Source organism: Acomys minous, assembly GCF_964271855.1.
Source record: "Acomys minous genome assembly, chromosome: 13".
Classification (NCBI taxonomy): domain Eukaryota; kingdom Metazoa; phylum Chordata; class Mammalia; order Rodentia; family Muridae; genus Acomys; species Acomys minous.
The window spans coordinates 49,038,327-49,065,948 of NC_140495.1; the positions used below are offsets into that span (position 1 = coordinate 49,038,327).

General features: G+C 43.4%; 2 pseudogenes across 2 annotated transcripts; one reads left to right on the forward strand and one right to left on the reverse strand.

The window, feature by feature from the left end:
• Positions 1-1,096: 1,096 nt before the first annotated feature.
• On the forward strand, positions 1,097-2,871 carry LOC311580502 (serine/threonine-protein phosphatase 2A catalytic subunit beta isoform-like; annotated as a pseudogene). Its single transcript has one exon. The product of its transcript is annotated as a serine/threonine-protein phosphatase 2A catalytic subunit beta isoform-like (transcript).
• Positions 2,872-19,900: 17,029 nt separating this feature from the next.
• Positions 19,901-22,798, reverse strand: LOC311580715 (protein SET-like; annotated as a pseudogene). The gene is made up of 2 exons: positions 22,731-22,798; positions 19,901-21,270 (listed from the first exon to the last, which is right to left on the reverse strand). The product of its transcript is annotated as a protein SET-like (transcript).
• Positions 22,799-27,622: the final 4,824 nt, after the last annotated feature.

Here is a 27,622-nt window from a genome sequence, read left to right on the forward strand (position 1 = left end):
CCAAGTGCATTAAGGACCCCAACATAAAACCAGAGAAACTAAATCAGTCAGAAGAAAAAGTAGGGAAGCGCCTGGAACACATTGGCACAGGAGACAACTTCCTGAACAAAACTCTAATAGCCTAGGCCTCAAGGTCAACAATTCACAGTGGGACCTCATGAGGCTGAGAAGCTTCTGTAAGGCAGGAAACACTGTCAAAAGAACACAGTGACAGCGTACAGACTGGGAAAAGATCTTCACCAACTCTACATCTGACAAAGGTCTAACATCCAAAATATATAAAGAACTCAGGAAATTAAACACCACCAAACCAAATAACTCAATTAAGAAATGGGGTTCAGAATTAAAAAGAGAATTCTCAACAAAGGAATATCAAATGGCTGAGAAACACTTAAATACATGCTCAACATCTTTTGTTATCAGAGAAATGCAAACCAAAACAACTCTGAGATTCTATCTTACACTTATCAGAATGGCTAAGATCAAAAACTCAAATGACAGTACATGCTGGCAAGGATGTGGAGAAAGGGGAACTCCTTCACTGCTGGTGGGAGTGCAAACCTGTACAACCACTTTGGAAATCAATGTAACATTTTCTCAGACAACTGGAAATAGGGCTTCATCCAGACCCAGCTATTCCACTCCTAGGAATATACCCAGAAAATGCTCCACCACACAACAGGGACATATGCTCAACCATGTTCATAGCAGCCTTATTCATAACAGTAGAACATGGAAACAGCCAAAATGGCCCTCAGTTGAAGAATGGATAATGAAATTGTGGTACATTTACACTATGGTATACTACCCAGCTATAAAACACCAAGGAAATCCTGAAATTTATAGACAAATGGATGGAATTAGAAACGATCATACTGAGCAAGTTAACCCAGAAGCAGAAAGACTTACATGGTATATACTCACTAGCCCAAAAGGCATGTCCCATGAAAGTTTTCACTTACCAGGAGATTGGACCAGTTGTGAGGACATCCTCTTGGGACTCTAGGTGAGAGAAATATAGGAGATGTGGTAATAGAAGGATCCAGAGCATCTTAGAAACCAGAGCATCTTAGAAAGAAGATCATAATGGATGGATCAGGGCCCAGGGGTGACTACTCAAAATATTGCACTAACAAAGGACAATACAAGTAATAAACACAAAACCCCTACTCTGATATAGGCAATAGACAGGACATTCTCCACAGTTATGTGGAGAGCAGGGACTAACTCTGACATGAACTCTGGTGCCCCATATTTGATGACCTACCTTTGGTGGAGAGCCCTGGTGGCACTCAAAGAAAGAATAGGCAGGCTGCTAAGATGAGATTTGATAGCCTGTCACCACAAAGTGGGGGAGGAGATCACCTTTGATCATGGACCTAGGGGAGAGTGGAAGGGAGGGAAGAACAGGAGGATACAAGTGATGGGAGAACAATTGAGTTGTAATCTGAATAAATTAATTTTTAAGATTACCAAAGAAATGTACAAAAGGTTTGCATTCTGTGGAGATGCACATGTTCAATTTTGTGACCTTATGGAACTCTTCAGAATTGGTGGGAAATCTCCAGACACAAACTACCTATTCATGAGTGACTGTGTAGGCCCAGGTTATTATTCTGTGGAGGCTGTGGCTCTTCTAGTAGCATTAAAGGTGCACTATCCAGAGCACATTACAATACTGCCAGGAAACTATGAAAGACGGCAGATCACACAAGTATACGGATTTTCTGATGAGTGTCTATGGAAGTATGGAAATGCCAGTGTACGGGAAAACTTTACAGACCTCTTTCATTGTCTTTCACTTACAGATTCAGTAGACAGGTATTCTGCCTCCATGGTGGCTTCTCTCCACCCATAGATACAGTGGATCATGTGAGAGCTCTGGATCATTTACAAGAAGTTCCTCATGAGGGCCCAGTATGTGATCTCTTATGGTCAGACCCAGAGGACAACGGTGAATGGGGCTTTTCACCATGTGGTACTAGCTACACATTTGGACAAGATATTTCTGAAGCACTTAATTATGCCAAGGATCTCACACTGGTGTGTCATGCTCTCCCGTTTGCAATGGAATGATATAAATGGTGCCATGATCAGAATGGGGTTACCATTTATAGTGTACCCAATTACTGCTCTTGTTCCAGAAACCAGGCTGCTACCATGGAATTAGACAGCCCTTTAAAATATTTTTCTCTTCAGTTTGGTCCAGCATCTCATCATGGAGAGCCCCATGTGACCCAGTGCACCCCAAACTACTTCCTATAAATTCCTCCCCTGGACCTTTTTTTTGTATTTGCAAGTATACCTGGCCCTTTACTATGTACATATGTACATATATATTTAAAAACAATGGTTATCTATGTGTTTCTGTAACAAATGGTGGTATGTCTTGACATAAAGCCACATCATGGACCACAATGTGATGTACTAATGATAAGTGTTGAGTACAATTTGCAACTTAGGACCCTGTCCTAGACGAGTCAACTGGACTGCTTGCCTGTTGTACTGTAGTAACCATTGTTTTTGACTGGTTAAGCAAAAAAGGTCACTGACTACCTCATTTCCTTTGTGCTTTCTTGGAAATCTAGTTACAATGCTTTAACTGGCATGGATTAACAGAGTTGGAGTTTTATTTTTAAGAACTCACAAGCTGATTTACACTTAAATTCATAATCCTTTATTTTATTGAAATGTATGACTAATTGAAGAAGAGATTCCTTGGGAGTATGTTGTCATAACATTAAAGAGATTTTCTTTCATTTAAACTAAAGTACTATTTGATGTTGAGCCGCGTATTTCTGTCTATTTGTCATGACCATGCATGCATCCTATTTGGTGTCCTGCACAAATAAAGTTTCCAATTTAAACAAACAAATCTGGCTTTAATACTAAACTATTGGTAGACGTCAGTGTCCTGACCACCCTCTTTAAGCTTCTTTTTCTGTTAATGGCACATACAAGTGCAGTGAAGAAAGGCCTCCAGATAGCCAAAGCAGAAAAGGCTGCAATACAGGGGAAGGGTGCTTATGATCCAGGAAGGGCTGAAGTACTTTTTCAGTTAGGAAAGCCAATAGGCTTTCAGGTCATGCCATCATCACCTAACTCCAGAGGACATGAAACTACTGTCTCTGCCTCACTAATGTGGTAATCAACACTGAAATTTTGAATTCTCTGTAGCAAACATACACATTGCGTCTAACCTGCTAGCATCAAGAGAAGAAGCAAAGAACTTCCTACCTCACACCTAGATTTCAAATTTGGAGCTATTATTCCTCTGTGGTGAAACTTTTTACAGGTACCTTTGAGCGAGTCTAGGTTTTACATCACCAACCTCATTAACAGGGAGATGTACATAGAGAAAGATAGGAGTGCATGCTGAATGTGGCACATATATGGGTATGATTCTAGTAAATTACAAGCTCATCTAAAGTACGTAGTGCTGTGTCTGGAATATAGCAAGTACTTAATATTTACAAAGTTATTTATATTTATATAGCTGGCGTAGTGTTGGAATTCAGGTGCCACATGAGAATTAAATGGGATTCCCATTTTTCAGGCAACTTTTTCAAAATCCATTTTTAGATATTTAGTCTAAATTCTGAAATCACTTTTCCTTTAATCTCAACCTGCCTCATATTTTCCCTCAATTTCCAGTTTTAATCTAACTTTATTCACTAACATACCCTCATCTGGAAAAATGTACCCTAGTGTCTTTACCAGTAGAATCCAAACAGAAACCACCCATTTCCTTAATGACACTGGGGAGCTTGATTTTCTGACACTACAATGTCAGAGAAATCTTTTCCATTCCCTTTGTCTAATATAGGAAAAATGGAGGAGAAAAACAAAATCTTTACCCATCCAAGCTGAGTTGAGTGGAAAGGTCATATCCTGGCAAGTAGCTAAAGTCAGGTCTCAAAAAGTCAAGTATTTATAAAGCTCCTAAATCTGGATTTTACTTAGCATGAGGAAACTCATTTCAGAGAGGTGAGGATGCAGAAGGCACCCTTAGTAAGGAGCAGTTCTTCTGCTGCCTCAGTCTTGGACTTCCCAGCCCCAGCAAACAGGAAGTGAGGAGCAGCTCTCTGTTTGCTTACAAGTTACCCAGTCTGTGGCATTTTGTTACAGTGGCCTAAAGGGATTCAGACAGGTCAAGGATCGGGAATGAACTTCCTGAGGAGATATGACATGGGGATCAGGTGCACGAGCACCTCAGGCTAGTAGAAAAGAAAACCAGAACAGGCACAAGAGCATGCCTTGGCAGATAAGTCAGTCAAGGGCAGCAGAGGCTGGATCATTCCCTGCCTCAGCATGGCTCCCTCCTCCCCTCCTGCTAGCCCAAACACTGACTTCTAGCAAGTGGCCCTCAGCAGAAGAGGGAGGGTCCAAGAGACAGCGTAGCAGGTAAAGTGCCAGTCATGCTGTCACTAGAACCTGAATTGCACTTCCCTACATTTTAAAAATAGCCTCTCATGGTAGAATGTGCATTTCAGTGCTAGAGCGACAGAGACAGGCAGATCCTTAGGGGCACTGGCCAACTAGTCTAGCCCACTTGTCAAATCCCAGGCAAACAAGAATTTCTTTCTTCCTTCCTTCCTTCCTTCCTTCCTTCCTTTCTTTCTTTCTCTTTAATTTTTTCTCTCTTTCTCTCTCTCTCTTACTGTCTCTCTCATACACACACACACACACACACACACACACACACACACACACACTCTGGAGTGGTAGGTAGTTATGAACTGCCCAATGTGGGTGTTCGGAGCCAAATTCGGCTACTCTGCAAGGGCAGTACATGCTCTTAGCCATGGAGCTATCTTTCTAACTCCAAGATTCTGAGACCCTTAAAGTTCCTAACATGCTCAGGCCTCTCACTAACCATCACCAAGACTCCCCAAAAGCCGAGGAAGCTGCTTCCCCAGAGGACCAGCCAATCACCTGCTCTAAAGTTAATTCCATCCCCCCTCCAAGTTATGAGGAATGGTCCCATTCACACATCTACCTATCCATCTCTGGCCAAGAGAAGCCTTGCTCTTGCTTTCAGCTCTGTATGGACTCACTTGAAATGATTTCTGGCCTTTTCTGCCCCACTCGCTCTTTAGTCACATAGCACTCCTCACCCAAACCCACTTCAACAACTCCAAAGGAATACTTCAGGTACTGGAAGGAATGTGAGAAAAATGACCCAAATCACAGTTAGACAGAAACCTGTGTCCATTGCAGGACCCCAGCACTTCAGTTTTTCAGGTGAACTGTACCTTTCCTTCTCGCTGAGTCATTTTGTTAATAATCCTGTCCTGGTTTCTCCAGCCCCAACCGCAGCAAGAATGAATGAATCCTGAGACTTTGGATGAGTATTTAAGATGCATAGCAGGTGTCTAAGCAAGATTAAACCTAACTCAGCAATTCCCAGGCTGGCATTCTTCTTAGAGAGTCCCAGTCTCTTCTCCAGCAGGGTTAGTGGTAAGGTTTGTCACTCCGGGAACTCTTGGACAACTGAACCTCAAACTTACAGTAACCTGCTGATAAGAGCTTGGCTTCCATTCAAGGCATGGGCTTGGGTGATGTGCTAGAAACCTAAGCCTAAAGCAGTTAGGAAAGGCTGGGGTCCAAAATTACAGCGTGGGTGAGCCCAGAGGATGCCAAGTCCAGCACCACTCACCTGTCAGGCCTGATTAGGGGCCCCACTTCCGGGCAGACAGGCCTGAGGTTAAAATCTCGACTGCTATTTTTCATGCTATGGGATTTTAGGCAGTTTATACACAGTGCCTCTTCTTTAAAACGGAGACTGTTAATAATAATCCCAGTGTCATGAACTGTGAGGAGGATAACACAAATGGTGTTTATTGATGAGCACTAGCCCTTTCTCACTTACATATGCATCACTTTTCTCAGAAAACAGGAACTTTAAATAACTGTTACATCATTTTAAAATTGCAATAGACAGATGGATGCATCAGACATACTGAATTGCTCAGGGGGAAAGAAAATGAAACCATGAACTACTATGAGAGATAAAGGTGGTGAAGTTCACACAACTAACCAATCAGCAAGGAGAGAACCCAACACGGATGGGTTGGGAGAAGCACTCTGCCATTCAGATCATCCTCCACTGTCCAGTGCATAGTGTCCGTCAGCTTTGCATGGGTCCCAACAAAGGCACGCCAAATGAAAAGCCTGGAGCAGTTCTCTAAGATTCTGGGCCGGCTGAGAAAGGGTTAACTACTCTGGAGCTGAGTGAAGCCCGCAACAGCCTCAGGCTCATGGCACTATTGTTTACCTTGTGTTCTGAGCACCTGACTCAAGCTGAGCAGGAGGGTTTATTTTCTCACTTGGAAAGTTTTCAAAGAACCAAAAGGATTTGGTTAAAAGGAAATAAGTCCACACCAGCCAATTTTTTTTCAGTGGCCAAATGGGATGGGCAGGAAAAAAAAAGAATTAATCAGCGATCTGCTTCGGGTAGTATACAACAGACCCATTCAGAGGACACTGTCATTTGTTTATCAGTAGCAGCCAGCAGCTTCCTGCAACCAGCAGCTGCTGTCACTCTGCAAAGGGATGTAGTAAAAATGTTAGGGCAAAGCAAATGAAAAATATTTGACTGCATTTATCTTCCTTTTTGGCTATTTTTACCCCCTGCCAGCTTCTCTGACAGCATCTCACTTTTTATTCTTGCTTTTGCTTAGCACTGGAGGTATAAGTGTTGTTATTTAATGTTCTCAAGAGAAGGTGAGACCATGAAACCTAAGCAATGAGGACATGGTGGGACCACCTCTGTGCTGGACCTAAAATGGCCTCCTAATCCTTAGGCAGGCCAATGGCAATCAGGAAAGGCAGAAATGGCCAAGTCTGTGAATGTTTGAATGCTTACTCACCTGAAGCTGGGCAGAGCAAAGTTACTACTTACCTTCCCAGTGAAGGGCTCCATAAACATACCTGAGCGCCTCAGTTTGAAGTGTAGGGATTTTGTTTTCTTAGCTTAGAATGATATTTATTATCCCATACTTTATTGGTTGACTGGTTGCATAACCCAGGCTTTGCTTGGAATCTGTCCCCTTCCTGCCTTGGTCTCCCAGGTACTAAGATTATGGGCTTGTGCTGCCATGCCCATCAAGATCCAGTGCTTATTTCTGAAGTTTACTTACCCATAATGCCCCTTTATAGATCGTAATCTCGGTGAATTGTCTTCATCATTATCAGCAGACTGTGCAGTACTTTCTTCATGAAAAATTACTGTAATTATCTTCCTATTGTGCCTTAATCCATCCATCCACCTATTCACCCACCCTTTCTTTCTTTCTTTCTTTCTTTCTTTCTTTCTTTCTTTCTTTCTTTCTTTCATAGGTCATACACCAGGTTCTTGTTATGAGTGTAGTGGTGAGGACCTGTGGATACAAAACTGAATGAGTCCCACTTGCTAGCATCAAGCTCACTCCAAGGAGCTAGAAGGTAAACAAGCAGGAGATTTGCAAGGAAATGTCCTGGACCCAGGAAAACCCATCTTCTGTGGGTGCACAAAGGGTGCCTTCTCTTCTGGCTACCTCTGCTTGACCCTGCCTTCTCTTCTCCCTTCGCTTATTGCCCTGTAGTGTTGGTATGTCTCCTACCATTTCCCTCACTGCACATCATACCCCATTTCTCATGCCCCAGCACAGAGGGCAGGCTCATGCGTGTACTTCTTACTCTTCTAGACATCTTGCTTATGAGCAGCCTTTCACAGAATAAATCAATACTAGTTCTTTAAAGCAAAGCACCACTAAAGCGTCTTTCTCTTTTTCTTGAAGCACATTGTGAAGATTCTAATCTACAAAGCATACTAAAATGAGAACAGACTCACTGTGCCTCCCTTCATACTCATTTTAACTCGTCTGATTTACAGAGCTGATAGGTGAGGAGATGCTGTCCTCCACCCTGCACTAGGGGTACCCTGACAGGAACATCCATCAAGCAAGCTGTCAGAGCACAATGCTTCAGAGACACCGTTAAACAAAGGTCTGTCTGGTTAACACTTCCAGGAGATGAGAAAGAAGACTGGTGGAATTTTGGGGTCACTTATATACACTATCATATCATCTGCAAACAGGTACATTTACACTATGGAATACTACTCAGCTAATAAAAACAAGGAATTCCCAAAATTTGTGGACAAATGGATTGAACTAGAAATGATCGTAATGAATGAGATAGCCCAGAAGCAGAAAGACTCAAATGGTATATACTCACATATCTGGACATTAACCCAAGGGGCATGTCCCATGAATGTCTTCACTTAGCAGGAAAGTGGGACAGATGGGAGAACATCCTATAGGGACTCTAGGTGAGAGAAGCATGTGAGAATGGGGAAATAGAAGGATCCAGAAGGTCCTAGAAACCTACATTTACACTATGGAATACTACTCAGCTAATAAAAACAAGGAATTCCCAAAATTTGTGGGCAAATGGATTGAACTAGAAATGATTGTAATGAGTGAGATAGCCCAGAAGCAGAAAGACTCAAATGGTATATACTCACTTATATCTGGACATTAACCCAAGGGGCATGTCCCATGAATGTCTTCACTTAGCAGGAAAGTGGGACAGATGGGAGAACATCCTATAGGGACTCTAGGTGAGAGAAGCATGTGAGAATGGGGAAATAGAAGGATCCAGAAGGTCCTAGAAACCTACAAGAAGAACATTATGATAGGTGGATCTGGGCCCAGGGGTCCTGCTCAAACTATGGTACCAGCCAAGGACAATACATGCAGTAAATACCAAACACTGACCCAGATCTAGCCAATGGACAAGACATTCTCCACAGCTGAGTGGAGAGCGAGGACTGACTTTCACATGAACTCTGGTGCTCCATATTTGACCATGTCTCCTTGATGGGGAGGCCTGGCGGCACTCAGAGGAAGGATAGCAGGCTACCAAGAAGAGACTTGATACCCTGTGAGCATATACAGAGGGAGGAAGTCCTCCTCAGTCACAGTCATAAGGGGAGGGGAGTAAGGAGAAAATGAGAGAGAGGGAGGGAGGAATGGAGGGATACAAGGGATGGGCTAACAATTGAGATGTAATATGAATAAATTAATTTTATATGTCTATATCTATATATCTATATATCTATATATCTATATCTATATATATATATATATATATATATATATATATATATATATATAGAGAGAGAGAGAGAGAGAGAGAAGACTGTTAACTCCAGCACTCTGGAAAAAGTATGTCCCTCCCTCAACAGAGACGTGGCCACAGCAGTAAAGTCTCAAGACTTAAAAATGAATTACAAATATGTCTTCTTTTATGAATCAACTCCTGCCTGAAATATATTGATAAATATATTGATGCCACTGAAAACAGGATTTCTCTTTATTAGTAAACTCAGGCTCTTATTTATGTATGTAAATATAAAGATAACTGAGGGTTTTAAGCCCAAACAGATAGTTATACTGGTCTGATGGGGTGCCAGATGGGAGCTGGGGCCCTGAGACATGAGCACATGAGAGGACAGCGGCCACTACACAGTCATTGCATTAGTATCTTAGTGATTGAATGTTTCAGAACATCTTGAAATTTAAACACATATTAGAATCTAAAACACACATGTTAACTGCCATGTGAAATAGTATTTTGTTGTTCCTTTCAAAAGCCTTAGATCTTTCTGGTTTTGGGGTCACTCAAGGCAAGAGAGAATTCCCACAAAGATATAAGAGACTCAGAAGCATGACATCAGAAGCAGGCGGGGAGCAAGACTAAATGGGGTTCTCAGATATCAGGCTGTGTTTATGTGGGAAGCCGCTCTCACATTCACCATTACAAGATGGCGCTGACATCCTGTGTCCCATGCTGACAAACAACTAATCTGCACATGTGCGAAGGGATTTTCCACTTGTTGTGCTCTGCCTCTCCCGTGGCGTCATCTCGCCCAATGAGCAACAGCCAATCAGGGACTGACACATCCTAAGCGGAGGACAGTTTCCTATATAAGGGATGGGTTTCTGCTGTTTGGGGTCTCCATTTTACTTGTGTAAGCTTATGCTCTCCCTCTCAAGATGCATTAAAGCTTTACTGCAGAAGGATCCTGTTTGTGTGTGCAGCGTCGTTCTTGCTGGCGAGACGGTAACGCTAGCCACATATGGTGCCGAAGCCTGGGAAGACCACACCATCGTCAGCACCTTCGGAGACCCCCTGACTACAGGGAGGATTCAGAACTGCAGGGTTGGTAAGTTCGGAGAGGTATGCATATTTTTGAAATTCTTGGGCTGATTCTGGCTGTAATATTTACTGCCGTAATTGTCAAGAGGGCAGTAGATGAAGGACAGGTCGCCCTAGAAGAAGTTCAGGATAGCATGTCAGAAACCGAACATAGTGAGAGGTTGGGTGCACGCAGGAAAAAGGATGCCCATAAAAAGAAAAAAGCTCAGGACCCTCCTGTAAAAGGAGTGCAACCCCCCTCAGGATCTAGTTCACCGCCGAGAGAAATATCGCAAAGGTTTTATCCTTTAAAGGATCTTGAGGCATTGAATATTGATAGCTCTACAAGCTTTAATACCTCTGACAATGAGACTCTTGATTCGGAGGAAGAAGCCGAATTAGAGGAAGAGGCAGTCAGGTATGAGGAAGAGAGATACCACCTAGACGAACGAGACGGTAATAAAAAACCCTCCCTCAATTCATCTCGCAGGGTGGCACCCACTGCTCCTCCACCCTACGAACTGCAGTCTGGATTTTCCTTCTGGCCGGAAAAGATTCGTAAAAAATTACATAATTTTTTCCTGTGTTTGAAACAGAGAACGGGGGTCGAGTCCATGCAATAAAGGACTTGGCTGAATCTGTTCGCAAATATGGGGTTAATGCAGATTTCACCCTGGTAATGTTAGAAAGAATTGGCACTGGTGCCCTAATTCCTTCTGATTGGCAAATGGTGGCCAAAGCCGCACTTCCAGATATGGGCCAATATATAGAATGGAGAGCCCTGTGGTTTGAGGCCGCTCAAACACAGGCTTGGGCCAATGCCCTTGCACTTACCCCTGAACAGAGGGATTGGACCTTTGATTTGTTAACAGGTCAAGGTCAATTTACTGCAAATCAGGTAAATTACCATTGGGGAGCTTATGCTCAGATTTCACAGACTGCCATTAAGGCCTGGAAAGCACTCTCTAAAAAAGGGGAAGCTAATAGGTGCCTCACAAAGATTATTCAAGGCCCTGAGGAGTCGTTTTCCAATTTTGTGGCCAGAATGACAGAAGCTGCAGGGCGCATTTTTGGAGATATTGAACAGGTTGAGACAAGTTTTTCAGTCCGCGATAAAGCGGGGGACGTTCGGAGACCCTTTAAAAGTGGGAAACTCTTCGTCATGTCTGATCAGGGCGGCTCAGAAAGGGCTGCTGAAAACTAAAGGCTTGAGAGACTCATGCTAAAAATGGAGTCGCTCGCGTAGAAACAGCATGAGGAGGGTAGGAGGAGGAAGAAGGCAGAAGAGGCCGTGCCCAAACGAGATAATCCGCCATCTTGGTGTGCCTCGGAACTGGCACTGCCGCCTTATGCGGACACTTCACCTTTATCAGCACCACAGGGGAACTATCATTCTCTGTGCCCAGAGGTTTGGAAGCAGGCTCGTGCCACCTTCCCAGTGTTTGAGGATGCCAACACCAATGGCCATGATTAATGGAGGAGCATTTGGTAATGCTACTTTCAGCTGGAATACATCTGACCTTTTTGAAACTTCTAACAGGTGGTTCAGCTCAGATGCGAATGGAAATGTCAGGGTTATGCATTACATCTGTGCCATATAACAATTTTACATGAGCTGCTAATTTGTCTAAGAGTCTTTCATCTTATCTCCAGGGGAACTGGTCCGCAGAGTTTGAAGAGATCTGCGCACTGCCGCCATTGTTACATGCGTGGATGTATCCACCGCTGAAGGCCTCGCCTCTTGGATTCAACAAGCTATGCATCATCTTAAGGAGTGGGCAGGTATCGGGACTTTAGCTATGGCCCTTCTGATTATCAGCTTCCTCTGCCTTGTGTTCCTTCGACGCTTGGTCATATCCCGAAACAGAGACTGTGCCCTAATTGCACAAGCCTTCTATGCTATTGAGGCTGGACAGTCCCCTCAGGCTTGGCTGGCAGCCTTTAAGTCCTGATCCTCGTCACATTCGGGGTGCAAGGCAAAGCACTGCACAGGAGGTACATTGTTTGCAGTTAATGGCTTCCTGGAGAGCACGTCTGATTGCATGTGGGCTGACACGCAAAATCCCACCTCCAGAAAAAGGTGTTGGTCGGGTCCAGAGCTAGGCTGGGGCCGAGCCCCTAGCTGAGTTCTGTTGTACATCAGTGGCCAAACTTCAGGGCGGGTTTCGCACATGATCAAGGTGAATAACCTGGGTTATGGACGGTCATACATCAGTGCCCTCTGGAGATCAGACCTCTACTCTCACCCGTTTCGTCCTGCTCTTACAAAATAAAACAGGGGGGACTGTGGAGAGCTGCGATGTGCCGTGCCTTAACAAGGCGCAGGTTTCTGCCATCCCTACGGCGAGCGCTCTCTAAGATAAACAAGTCCTTATATGGCAAAAGGCTGTGCAAGGGTAACTGGTGATCTGATGACGAGCAGTCCTGCTATGACGTGGACCTATGAGGAGGTGACACCTGGCATGAGCTGATTGGCCCTTGAGTTGTACTTAAGCTTGGCCCTCCCCTTCTTCGGGGCCATTCCCACTGAGCTTAATCCTGAGTAAAGATCTCGAGAAGAAGTCTGGTTGTTGGCTTCTTATTTCCGCTGGACGGTCCGGCGCCGACAAGTGGTTTTAACTGGCCCAACTGGGCTGTGAACAAAAATTCCCTGGATTATGTGTTACCTCAGTTCAATATGAAAATTTCACTAAACCAGCTAATCTGTCAAAAGAGTCTCTCTCAGTTTATTTTACAGAATTGGGCAGCGGAGTTTGAACAGACCTTAAGAGAATTGCGAACTGCTATCATTCAAGTCAATTCCACACGGCTGGATCTGTCACTTACTGAGGGATTCTCGTCGTGGATATCCTCAGCCTTCTCCTTCTTTAAAGAATGGGTTGGGGTTGGATTGTTTGGAGCTGCAATCTACTGTGGATTAGTATTGACCCTATGGTTGGTCTGTAAACTCAGGGCTCAAACAAAAAGAGACAAGGTGGTTATCACCCAAGCACTTGCTGCTTTAGAGTCTGGGACCTCCCCTGATATATGGTTAACCATGCTTAAGCAATAAGTCGCTGGCTGCTCAGCTCTTGCACCCTCAGAGTCTCATCTCATTGCACGAGGTAGAGTGAGTAAGCTTCAGCAGCCCTGGAGAGTTGCATAGCGAAGCATTGCAGTAGAATGGCTCTGCGGCATATATGAGCTAATTCTAGGGAGGCATGTCATCTTGCATGAAGGTTGCGTGCCCCAGTGTCCTTCCCCCGGAAAAAACGGCACAGGGCCAGGCTATGACCTCTCCGGGTGAAGAGCTTAGGGGAGAGTTGTGTATGCAGGCCTGATATTTTGTTTGGGGATTTGACCTCTGTCTTCACTCTCCTTGTTGGGTGTCTTATTGCTTCTTAATAATAAGAAAAGGGGGAGATGTGGGAAGCCGCGCTCACATTCGCCATTACAAGATGGCGCTGACATCCTATGTCCCATGCTGACAAACAACTAATCTGCGCATGTGCGAATGGATTTTCCACTTGTTGTGCTCTGCCTCTCCCGTGGCGTCATCTCGCCCGATGAGCAACAGCCAATCAGGGAATGACACATCCTAAGCGGAGGACAGTTTCCTATATAAGGGATGGGTTTCTGCTGTTTGGGGTCTCCATTTTACTTGTGTAAGCTTATGCTCTCCCTCTCAAGATGCATTAAAGCTTTACTGCAGAAGGATCCTGTTTGTGTGTGCAGCGTCGTTCTTGCTGGCGAGACGGTAACGCTAGCCACATGTTTAGAAGCCGTTGCACCTAGAATGGGGCTAATGCAAGGGAGGACAGTGAGGCATCACCAAGAGGCAGCATCTGCAGTCTCTGACAATTTGAACTCTGTGGGCACTCTCTAATAAAGACCCCTGCTCATCACTTGTATCCCCCCACCCTCATTTGACTTTGATTATTCATTCCGTGTTGGGTCATGGAACTCCATACTGTGGCAGAAGACTCTTCATGGTGGTATGCCAGCTTAATTTGCCTCTAATGGTAGGTATAACTGTCCTCAAGAATGCTAGTGGGGATGGTAGAGGGTAGGTCAGTCCACAAAGGGGTTCACAATTGAGAGTGACCAGGGAGACATAGCTGTCTATTCCTTTCAGGTTCCTCTTCAAGTCTGCCTTTGTCTCTTGTCTTAAAAGGCCCTAAGAATGCCTATTGCACTTCCAGGTGCATTTTCCTACATTCCCATCCTCTCCTGTCCCCAAGGCTTTGAGCATCCAGACTGCATAGTTAAGTACCCACACTACATAGATCCGTCAAAGGATCTAAGTATTCCATTAACATATTCATTGCCTCCCAGGGAAGGCTCCAGAGGCACACTACCTCATAGACCTCCCAGAAGACACAACTTCCAACCTCCTTTCAGGGTCTGGGTTAGCTTTACTTTGGGAAGAAGAACACATCCAATGTGTGAACTCAGCCTGGAGGCAGTTGTGTCTAAAGAGAATATCTGAGTGTCCTCAGGGGTGCGTAGGGGTGAAGGAGGTACAGTGGGATGAAACTTTACTATCCCCTATAACTCATAGGCTTAAGTCTTGACTGCCAGCCTATAGGGCCATTGGAAGGTGGAAGCAGTGTTAGGAGAAGGGATGTTGTCCTAGTCAGGGTTACTATTGCTATGATGAAACTCCACGACCAAAGAAGGAAAGCGTTTATTAGGCTTATACTTCTATTATCACTGTTAATCATCAAAGGAAGTCAGGACAGGAAGACAAACCTGGAGGCCATGGAGGGAAGGGCAGTGCTTACTGGCATGTTCCTCCTGGCTTTCTCAGCCTGAGTTCTTATAGAATCCCAGATCATCAGGCCAGAGTGGCACCATCCATAAAGGGCTGGGCCCTCCTACATCATCAATTACCAATTAAGAAATACTCTATGGGTTTGCCCACAGCCTGACCCTATGGAGGCATTTTTTTCAATCAAAATAACTGCAGCATATGTCAACTTGATATAAATCTAGCCAGCACAGATGTAGTGAGAAAGTTAGATCTTGGGGGTAAGTCCTTGAAGGAGTCTGGAGTCCTTTCTCTCTCCTTGCTGGTTCAATAGTGTGACCCACCCTGAGCCACTATATGCTTTCCGCCCCCTATAGCATTTGCTTTGGTTTCCCAGTTCTTAAACAGAATATGATGACAAAAACAACATAAGGGAGAAAGGGTTTATTCTGCTTCACAGTTCTAAGGTACAGTCCCTTGTGGTGTGGAAGTCAAGGCAACAGGAACTTGAAGCAGCCGGTCACATCGCATCCAGTCAGCTCATGGAAGTGCTCAGCCCTGTTTTCCAGTTCATATAGTCCAGGACCCTGGTCAGCAGATGGTGCCACCCACATTTGGCATATCATCTCACCTTAACACATTCAGGAAACCCCCCCACAGGCATTCCCAGAGGCCAGTTTCCTTGGTGATGAACCATCACAGTGTTCTGTTTAGAGATAGGTCACAGGGCCAAAAGACTATGAACAGAAGCCCGTGAAAACATAAGCCACAATTAACCTCTTCTCTTTCAAATTACTTATTTCATATATATTGTTACAATGAACGGACATTAACACAGAAAGGGTAGCTGTCAAAAGCCCCTCTCTCCTGATCCCTAAGCAGGAAGAATCCCAAAGAAGCGTCCTTTGAAGCTGAAGGAAGATGAAAGTATGGGAGTGATTTAGGTGCGAGGATGCCAATCAGAGGAATAAGGTGTGCCAATTACTCTGCGCAGAGAAAAGAAAGACGCCACTGGTGAAGAACTGGCAGGAAGCAGAGAGGCCCAGGAGATAGTTACCTCTGAGACATGGATGGAGTTGTGCCATGTCTGGGTAATGCTACCTCATCAGCATACTCCCACAAACTTGCCTGAAGAGTGGCCATTACCAGAAAATGTTTTTGGAGTTCTATGGGGGTGGGGTGAGTGTGTGAGTGGCAAAATTTAAGTTTGAAGAAGTGTCTGTACATGAGCAAAAAGGTAGGAAGAAGGATGGTCTAACAGGCTGATCCTGCACTGGGCCATGGAAATTAGCAAAAGGTGAAGGACAATGCTCCATTTTCATTATTGTTATTGCCAAGGTCATTTAAGGTTATAGGACAGCTCACTATTATAACAGGTCCCCAGACCTTAGCATGAGTTGCTCCATGACAGAAGTACCATGCAGGCCATAAAGTTCAGAAAGTAGACAGCAGCACCTGCCAAGATGAAAACAGGGACCTAATCCATCAAAGTTCATAGTTCCAGGAGTCTCAAAATGTACTAACCTTGATTTTTGGTTTTCTGTAGTTCTGCTTCTGGCTAACTGTTCTTGCTAACTGAAGATTGCCAACCCAGGGCATGGATTTTGTGCTTAAAAGGCCACTCTGAGAAATGCTTGGGGCTACACTTCGGTCAGAACACCCAGTGTAGTCACAGACTGCCTAATACAGATTTTGTATTGGCTTAAACACATGTCTGACTTGTCTTCTCTGGTGGATACCCCACATCCCTGCCACTGAGTGATGTGGGAGTGTGTAGAGAACCTGCAGAGGTGGCCTCTGGCAACTACATTTGTCTGTCTGCTGGAAACCTGTCACCAAAAAGCCTTCTCTGGCTTTAATCCAGTATCAGGCAGTTCACAACTCTCTCCAATTCCAGGTCTAGGGCCACTGATGCCCTCTTCTGGCCTTTGCAGTACTTGTGCACAGGTGGAATAGGCACACATAGACATGCACACATACAAAACAAATCTTTTTATCAACTTGAGAGTAAGGGCATGGGAGGAGTTCAAAGGACGGGGACTGGGAAGGGATGGAGGGGAAAGGGCTGGAGGAGGAAGCAATGCATTTCTATTTTGATTAAAAACATTTAAACAGGAGGTTGGAGAGATGGCTCAGCAGTCAAGAGCACTGGCTGCTCTTCCAGAGGTCCTGAGTTCAATTCTCAGCACCCACATGGTGACCCACAACCATCTATAATGTGCGCTGATGCCTCTTCTGGTGTGCAGGCATACATGCACACAGAACACTATGTACATAGTAAATAAATAAATAAATAAATAAATCTTTAAAGAACATTAAAATAAACAAGCAGAATTAACTGCGGGAGGGGATCTATTATTTGAAGGCACCCTGGATACTTGGTAGGATGGATACCCCATAGGTATGAGTAAGATGTGCACCCAGATGTCAGCTTAGTTGGTGGTCTTCACTTGTGGACCCTGGTCTATAAGCATAACTTTTCACCTGCCATCTTGATAGAAACTCCAGAACTCAGATTTTAAAATTGCCAAGTGGGATTTCTGGGCATAGAGCCTGGTGTCATAGTGGAATGGTTCCCTAGGAGACCTAGACACATCTGAAAGATAATAAAGCCTTCTGGGCCAATAAAGAAACAAGAGACAAGCAATTTGATGTTTAGATCTTTATAATAGAGCCTTGTCTTCTGCAACGCGTACCACAGGGCCCTGCTAACTGACCTGGCCCATTCCCAGTCAGCTTCAAGTGCTCATCCAGACTGCAGTGACTCAGCCTCCAGGCCACTTCTTATTAGGCTCAGTCTTCTCAACGGAGATCTGATTCTCCAGGTGTGGGGAGCTTGGCAGGAAGCACCGATGTCAATCTCCATCTCCTCTCCCAACTCTCCCACTCTCACCCCTAGATTTCAGGGTTAAGACGCTTGATCCTGGCTAAACAAGATTCTTATATTCATACTGACTGCCATAGCCATGACCAGAGGAGAACATTTCTAGATAGAAAGGCAAGCCAGAAGAGTAGAAACATGAGGCTGGTGGTGGCCATCTTTCCCTTAGGTAGAACATGGAAGAAGCAATTCTGTGAGTCCAGAGAAGAAATGGAGGGAGACAGAGCTGGGATCCAACCATACTTGGAGCTAAGTGCACACAATTACAGGTATAAAAGCCACAAAACCCTTTATGTTCCCTTAGACTAGTTCAAAAATTGAGCTTTTTAAGTTTCCAAGTGACAGAGCCATAACTCTTACACAGAGAAGTTTAAAAATATTAAAGGTCAAGTCAGGCGCGATGGCACACACCTGTAATCCCAGCACTCGGGAAGCAGAGGCAGGTGGATCTCTGTGAGTTTGAGGCCAGCCTGGTCTACAAAGAGTCCAGGACAGGCAAGGCTACACATAGAAATTCTGTCTCAAAACAAACAAATAAACAAACAAACCAAAAAAGCAGCACACTAACTGAGGCCCATGGGATTATAAGTCAGTGAGCTGAGACTTGAACCTAGGCAGTCTGGCCTGAGTCTGTGCTGTAGTGACTGAGCCAACAACAACAACCATGAAGCAACACAGTGGTGTACAGTGATGGAGGAGAACAAGCCATAACGTCCCCTCTCTTCCCATCTTTGGCCGTCCCTAGGTACTGTTTTAGCTTTCCAAGATGACAAAGAGGCCTGGTTCCCCTGGAGATTTTGAGTACCACTGTCCTCTAGACCTAGGGCAGAACACTTTGGAAGAAATGTGACAACCCCCCCCCCCAGATCCAGCATAAATTCCCACAATTCCCTGGACGTGCCGATCTTTTCCCGAGTCCAGTGAATGATGTTATTTAACCTGTGATGAATCCAACCAAATCCCAGGGTAAATTGCGGTATATGGTATACAATACATTTATCGAGGAAAGCCAGATGTTATGAGAACAATCACTCCCCCTGCTCAGGGCCTGCCTAAAGTGGAAAGCAGGATGACCTGCCATGCTTCATGGGACAAAGTCACTGGGTTTGCATATCCCATGGATAGCTCCCGAAGATTCTCCCTGAAGCTCCAGTTCTCTCTGCCCTCTGTCTAGTATCCCTAGAATTGCCAAATCCTGAATTTGCACTTAGTTTCTTGATTACCCGCAGAAGCCCTGAAGCAGCTACAGCTGCTGCTGTTTTAGGCCCTGTGCATGTCCCTTGCACTTGCCTGAGCTATGGCTTTTGAAATGAGCAGCGACATGGGGACAACAGTTGCCAGGCACGAGGATGGCAGAGCAAAGAAGTAATTCTGAGACTAGAAGGGCAGCAACAGAGGAAGCCTGGCATGCATGATATGCGCGTCTTCCTGAGGATGCCAACTATTTTAAGAAGACAGTTTTGCCTCCTGCCGTGGGATGGAGAGGGTACCTGTGAAGCACAGTGGCATGACATATGAGAAAAGGCATTCTGGGGAGGTGTGTAGAGAGGCTGCTTCTTAAATGGCGTAACCTAGAGAAGACGAAGCACTTTCCAAAGGCCCCTTTCAGCAATAATGCATGGCAGCAGGTTGCAGGGTCCCAGTGAGGTAAGGGTGTAGACACATTTCTGTTTTCTTTCTTTCTTCTCCCTCCTTTTTTTTTTTTTTTTTGGTTTTGTTTTGTTTTGTTTTTCGAGACAGGGTTTCTTTGTATAGCCTTGGCTGCCCTGGACTTGCTTTGTAGACTAGGATGGCCCAGAACTTAGAGAGATCCACCTGCCTCTGCCTCCCTAAGTGCTGGGATTACAGACGTGCACCACTGAGCCCGGTTCTATTTTCTTTTTTCTTTTTTTTTTCATTTGGAGAGAATTTTATTTAAAAATGTCACCTTAAACTGCAAGGATGTCTGTTCAACATCACAATTAAACATGCCAAAGGAGAAGCCATGTTTTCAAAATGCCCACTTAATCCCCCCTCAGGCACCTCAAACCCACCCTTTGCTGACCTTCTATATACCTCCTTTTTTCTTTTTCTTTTTATTAAACAAGAGAAAATAGACAGATACATGTTGGTAAATGCTAACTGTCTGTATTCACATAGAGACACAGTGTAATCTCTGAGCCCAATATACAGAGAAAGGAAAAAAAGCTAGAATTCTATTCAGTACTACACAGGGGCCTAACACCCTCCAGCAGAGCCAAGAGAACTGAAGGGCTTCTCTTTTTTCCCCACCAAGCACGGTATTGATATTGAATCCACAGTTTTTGAGACACGAAAGGATAAAATGAATTTAGGACAGAAAAATGGAGATCCTTTTCCTGTTATATTTTGCTCAAGGTATTTTCCCCAAATAAGTTGAGAACCATGGTGTTAAGAGAGACCTCGAAACAGGGCAACTGAGCACAAGAGGGGGAGGGAAATGACTGCAACTTGCTCCCAGGGACTGGAGAAAATTAAAAAAATAAAAAGAAAATAAAAAAGAAGGTTGGAATCCATCGGTCTTCTGTGCTAGTCATCCTCACCTTCATCCTCCTCTCCTTCCTCCCCTTTGTCCTCCTCTCCTCCCTCCCCTTCATCATTATCTTCATCTTCTTCACCTTCATCCTCATCCCCTTCTTCATCAATATCTTCCAACCCTTCTTCCTCTTCGTCATCATCATCATCTTATGCCTTTCCTTCTTCATCCTCATCCATATCAGGAACCAAATAGTCCTGCAAGGGATTTGGCCAAATGTTGTCTTTGATGACCTCTCCTAACTCTTCGGCACCCGCGTCAGAGTGGTCGGTGAACCAAGTGAAGAAGCTCTCTGGCTCTTCGTGCTGCTGCTTCCTGCTGGCCTTATTCTGCGTTTGACTTGAGCACTTTGTCAAATCCTTTCCAGATTTCCATTTGATTTCAGTGGACTTTGAAGATGGGTCACCACTCTCATTCAGATGAAATTCTTTGGAGAGAACTTTATTTTCAAAGTAAGGATTTTCATCAAAATAAAAATCTATTCTGTAACCTGATTTAATGTCTTCAAATTCTGTCACTTCCACTCTGGTCAAATAATGCAGAGCCTCTTCATCCTCCTCCCCAAGCAGTGCGGACATCTGTGGATGGTTGACAAATGTTGTTACCCCAAAATTTGGGACTTTGGCGATCAATTCTGTCCTCTTTTGAAAAAACGGTTGGTGGAGTTTGTTATATTTTTGTTCTACATTCAAAATTTCCTCACTGGCTTGTTCATTAAGTCTATTTCATTTTGTACTTCATCAATATGTTCAATTGCTTCTTGCTGTTTTTTTTTCTCCTTCCGACAGGACAGGAGAGGCCGATGCGTTCTCCAGCTTCGGGGCAGGAGAGCGTTTGAGTTTCTTGGGCGGAGGCTCGTTCGCGGTTTGCCGTTTTGGGGCCCTGGCACGAGGGAGGTGGTCTGAAGCCAGAGGGCAGAGACTCGATGTTCACAGCAGGAAGGAACTCGCAGGACTATTTTCTTTTCTTAATAGAAATCAATACTTTGTTTTCTTCAAGATCTAGATGAAAGTGAGTTCAAACCAAAGAGGAAACCAGGCAGCCAGTTCTCATGAGTTCTCTGCTCATTTGGCTTTGATTTGGGCTAATCGTTCCTCATGTTTGTTTGACCCTCAGACCTGCCATATTGTCAACGTCTCTTAGGAAGATGAAACAAGGCAGACAGCGGAGGAGAGTTGTAGATGGTGAAGGAGAGTTATGGAAGGTGAATTCCACAAGCCCTAAAGGACCAGATTTCTCCACACTTTCAGGTGTTGAGACCTTGTGTCCCCACAACAGCATCTACTGGCTCTTTATGCCCAAAGGCCTAGGCTTGAGACTGCATCTCTCTCTTGGTGCTCAAGCCACCACAGGCTGGCACACATCTCTGTTTGTGTGTACAATAACTCCTTCAGAAGCCAAAGGGAGAGGACACACATCCTCACCCCTGTCAATCCTAATCCAGGCAAGAGATTCCACAGGCCCTGATAACATGAAATTCATTCAACAAATCGTTGCTACGCCTTCAAAGCAGAGCCACTTGGGTTTAATGTGTATAGTGTATGTGTTTTTACAGAAAACCTTCTTATTTGAAATTAAGAAAAAATAAGAGATGGACTACTGGCACTTACCTTAGTTACTGTTCTATTGCTGTGAAGAGACACTATGACCAAGGCAATTCTTACAAAAGAAAGCATTTAATTGAGGATTTGCTGAGAGTTTTTAACTTGCTTAGCAGTGTGAGAGGGTTACTCTGACCATCCTGGCAGTATGTAGGTAGGCATGGTGCTGGAGCAGTAGCCGAGGACTTTACATCCAGATAAAGACAGAGAGACAAAGACAGAGACTGAGCCTAATGTTCAAACCTCAAAGCCCACTTCAGTGACATGTTTCCTCAAACAGGTCCACACCCCTTAATCCTTCCCAAACACTTTACGAACTGGCAACTAAGTATGCAAACATATGATCCTTTGGGGGCCATTATCATTCAAACCCCCACAGTGCATGTTTGCCAAGGCTTGAGGGACATTAACTTTGATTAGAGAACTCTTGAGAGCCCTAGGTAGCAACTGGGTAAACAAAAGATTCATGGTTAAATGAAACTCCTGAGCAAAGGCTTCACATACAGGGTGACTCTTGCCTCTGCAGAGAATTCTGCTGGTGATGGTCCTACTGTGAAGAACTAAAATAGTCACATCAAATTAAAAACTGTCAGGGGGCATAGGAGGCCTGCCTGTTCCTTGATGCCTAGAAAGTGCATAGAGCTGCAGAGGGGGTGTTCTTGGCTTGACTTGACCTTCTTCGTTACTGGTGTGTGTGTGTGTGTGTGTGTGTGTGTGTGTGTGTGTGTGTGTGTAGGGATGTCCATGCCAAGGTGAGTGTTTGGAAGTCACAGAACTTACGGAATGTCTATTCTGGTTGAATTGAGGTTGTCAGGCTCGGGGACAAGTGCCTTTACCTTCTGAGTCATCTTCCTTGTCCTAGGGTATCCTTTTTAAAAATAAGTTTTGAGATAAAATTCAAGTAGTTGTTATCTGTCCCTTCAAGTGTTCAATTCAGTTTTTTGGTTTTAGCATGTTCAGTTGACTACTAAGTTTAGAATGTTTTCATCACCTCCCTACCCCCAAACCATATACCTATTCATAAGCATTTTTTATTTTTCCTTAATCCCCAGTGGCTATTATTAATTTGCCTTTGTGGATTTTCATTTCTGACATATTTGTGGACATAGTGTCTGGTTTCTTACACTTAATGTATTTTAAAGGTTCAGTATGTATCAACACTTCATTTGTACAGCCCGAATTTCATTGTATATATATTCATTTTGCTTACCCATTTCTCAAATGATGGACATTTGGGTTGCTTTCAGACACATCCACATTGCTTGGCACAATTGCAAGGGCATGGAATCAGTCTAGATGTCCATGAACAGATGGGCAGATCCCAGTATTGTTGCAAACACATACAGTGTTAACTGTACTCCGTCATAAAGAAAAATGGAATTTGCATGAAAGTGGACAGAACTGACAACCATTATTTTAAGTAGGGTAGGCCAGGCTCAGAAAGAGAAATTGGGGGGAAGGGGGAAAGGGGAAAGGGGGTAAAGGCAATGAAGTAGAAAGGGTGGGTAAGGATGGTGAAGGGGCTAATGGCTTGGAGAGAGGCCTGGGAGCTGAGGAGTGTGCACAGGGATGGACCAAATGCAACCCATACAGCAAACTCCATATGGAAACCTACTACTTCCTGAGCTAAAGATGGAAGGGACATTCACTAACGCTCTTATGTGTTCTCAGTTCTGTGTGCATGTATCTCTCCAGATTAGTTCTCCAGATCTCATAGTGACTACACTTTGGATGGTCTGAGGAATTGCAAACTGCTTGTCCCAAAGCAGCAGCACCGTTTTCCCATCCCAGAAAGGGGACACGGACGCTCACATTCCAACCTCTTACAAAAGTTCTGCGATGGTCTTTTTCTGCTGTTCCAGTGGATATAAAGCTGAACTGTGCAGTTTTAATTTGCAGTCCTCAGTGGTTAATAGCATTGAACATGTTTTATGTGCTTATTTGACATTTATGTATCTGAGGGGGACAACCAGCTTTGACCATTTTTAGTGGCATTGTGTTTTTGTGAGCAAGTTGAAATTCAGATGCTTGATCCAATTTCCTCGTGAGACCTACGACCACTACATTTTGACTCCATTTTGTGAGTTATCTTTTTACTAATTACAGCTTCATTTTGTGCACAAAAGTTTTTAATTTTAATGAAATTCAATTTGTTCATTGGCAAAAGGCTTTTCCCCCCAGTGTAGTATTTAAGAAACCACTGACTAACCTAGTCAGAGGGTTTAAGCTCTCTCTTCTGAGAGTTCTACAGTTCTGCTTTGACCCACTGAGTTATTTTTTTAAGACCTCACTGTGTATGGGTCTTAATTTCATTCTTTTGCATGATGATAACCAGTGGTCCTTGATCCCATTGTAGAAAATACCATTTTTCTCCACACTGAGTGGTTTTCAGCACACTTGATGGGTGGGTGATACCTTATAAGTGCAACTGCCTGTTTTACTACAGAAACACATTTTACAATTCATGACATCTTGGATTTGATAAAAACAGAACATCTGCATTCTGTTTTAGAAATTAAAAACCTATTTCCCTCAATAACAGTTATAACTCTTGATATCAATTTGAATAGAAAAAATTCTATCACAAATGCAAGTATTATCTTATGATAGACATGCTAGATTAAGTCTTGAAGGCTTACACATCATCCTTTTGCTATTGAAAAGAAATTAAGACTACCACAAAAGTAATAACACAATTATAATGATCATGAAAAAAAATCCATTAATTCTACAAGCCAGGTTAAATTCTCCTACAAGTTAGATTTATTTGACAGTGAGAAGATGTCACAAGAAATAGTAATATAAGCACCAATGGAGTGTCTTTAATAAAAATATTCAGGGATTTCAGAACACAGATGTAAGTATGTGGTGTGCAGAGCATAAGACAACAATAAATGTCTGTTTGGGATTCATGTGGCAGTTCAAGAGATGTACAAATACCTATTATGTCCTATAGTTCTGTATATGACATATGCCCCCAAATACAGGAAGCACCCCACCTTCAGAGTCTGTGACACCATAAACTCAGCTTCATCGGATGTCCTGATTTGTGTAACAATTATTTTGAAGATTTTTTTTCCTGTAAAATGGCTTGTATTTTCACAGGTACAACAGTGAAGAAATAAAAATTTCAATTTGACATGGAATATAAAAGAACAGATTTTACAAAGATAGCCATAAAATTTGACTGCTTATAATACTGTCCACAGTAAATATGACTAGCCCTCTAACTCCTAGATTATTCAATACCGAGAAGCAATATGTGATTTCATCATAAAAGACAGAACAGCCTTTCCAGCATGTCTATTTCTGTTCAGAAAGTTGAGCAGAACTGGAAAATATATTTGTTTCCCTCTACTGCCCACTAGGGAGTCAGGAGGGCATGCATTTGTTGAGGACACATTACAGAACTGGTTCTATTTACTTATTTATTGTTCACTGCTTCAGTAATGCTTAGCTTCCTTTACAAATATTCTGAAGTTATTTCATTGGTTGTAACATGACTGGAGTTTTGTCCCATGTTCACTACCATAGGAGCTTTAGACCTTTAGTCCAAAAGAGGGAGAACTATGGGACCATGAGATTGACAGCCAAGTGAACGGGACCACATCTGCCTTGAAATCAAAACCCTGGGCCTGTCTATCTGAATTTCCACTGTTAGAGGCAAGACTGCATGAAGGCAGCACCAAGAATAGCATGACTGTCCACCTCTAGTGCATATCCAGACAGCAGAACAGCTCTGAGGAGGAAAAGAAGTTGGGTGAAATCGTAGAGCAACCTTTAGTGCATGTAAGTAGAAAATGTGGTTTCTAAGCTCTTCAAAGTGTTCAAATATCAATATGGAGGCTCCTAACTACAGAGACTGGTAAGCAAAAATGAGAGGCATTGATATTTTATGAAGAGCTCTCAACTCTCCTAATACAGTATTTGTAATAACTTAAAAACAATTTCCCTCCTAGTACTGGAAGGCAAATTCTACTACAATCACATTGATGCCAGCCCCGGCACATTTCTGCACCTACGTTAATTAGTCTCCTTAGTAGAGCCCATCATGTTTTCCAATGGCTTTCTCCTTTCTCTATACCCTAATCCCCAAAGTCTATAACCAGTTACATCACGTGGCTTCCCTGAGGTACAAAGGTACCAAACTCTATAATTAACCATGAGGAATGATATAAATAGGTTCTCTATTTATATTAAAAGATTTTAATTCTTTTGGGCCACAGAAGTATGGAGGGGGGCCACAAAGCTTAATACTTACTCTGCAGTGTGAACTGTAGCTCTTTTTGAAAAAAAAAAAGCCAAAAAAATCAGAAAAACGTTGACAGCCACAGTCTGCGTAACCCAGCAACACTGTTTAATAATAATAATAATAATAATAATAATAATAATAATAATAATAATAATAATAACAATAATTTTAAAACACTAGAAAAATAATCAGAGCTATACCCCATTCACTCTGAATTTTTTTCAGAAGAAAATGACACAAGCAACTGAAAAACAAATATCACTTATGGAGGCATGACATGAGGTCTTGACTTCTGGTCATGCTGAGATGGGGATGGGCAGTTGGTGATGTACTTATGTACAGGTGGGGGTCGGTTAGCATGCATCCTTTAAAGTGATGACAAGTCAAACCTGAGAACAGACTGACCTTGGAGAAATTTCCTTTCTCAACTGTGTCCTTTTACCTGGATGAACCTGAGTCCTTTACTCTCAAAAATGAAATTGCTTTCTAACTTGAAAAGCTTTCTTCAGTAGAAAGTGACTTATCAGAAGTTGTGCAAGTCAGCATGGCTTCCTTTGCAGTGTGACACCTCTGCTATCCCTCTGGCAGGGCGGGAGGGGACCCTCACCTGGAAACCAAAGGAAAAGATCAAGGCGGCACAACTGCCACTGAAGAGCCTTCAGCTTATTGCCCGAGCTGAGTTTATGGTGTCAGGGACTCTGAAGGTGGGGTGCCTCCTGTATTTGAGGGCATATGTCATATGCAGAACTATAGGACTGGCACAAAGCAGTCCTGGTATCAGAGTGAGCTTCACTGAAAAAAAAAAGCTTTTTTTTTTTTTGGATAGGTGAAATTCAACTTTATCTTATTAGATTAAGCCTAAGATAGCAAGATTTCTCAAAGTATCTTTCTCCATATGACAAGAGGCTGCGAATACATTCTCTAACCTTTCTCTGAAAACCAGCGCTGGGTGCTCTGGCTGCCTCAGATGACATCCAACAGGATTCTCTAGAAAGTACTTCCCTCCTCCCTCCCTCCTTCCTTCCCTCACTCCCTCCCTTCCTTTTTTGTCTGTAGGTGATCTATGTAGAGCAGTAAGAAGACTGCTGTTGGATTTTCACATCATAAATATAATTAAAACAAAACAAAAAAATCCATCTTCCTACACAATGGTCTCCATGGGGAAACAGCTATTTTTAAAATAACAGGAAAGCTCAGCATAGTCAAATTAAGCAGCAGCATTAAACAGTAATTAATATTATCATTTTGCTCTTAAGAAAAAGTACTCAGATAGGTTTAATTTGCTGAAAATAGGCAAACTGTCTGCTAACAGGCAAAATATGGAGAAACCAATTCAAATATGGATGTATCAGGATCATATAATATATGCCTGACACCGGTGCGACACAGCTCTGCAGGCTGGGCACTAAGACATCTGTTG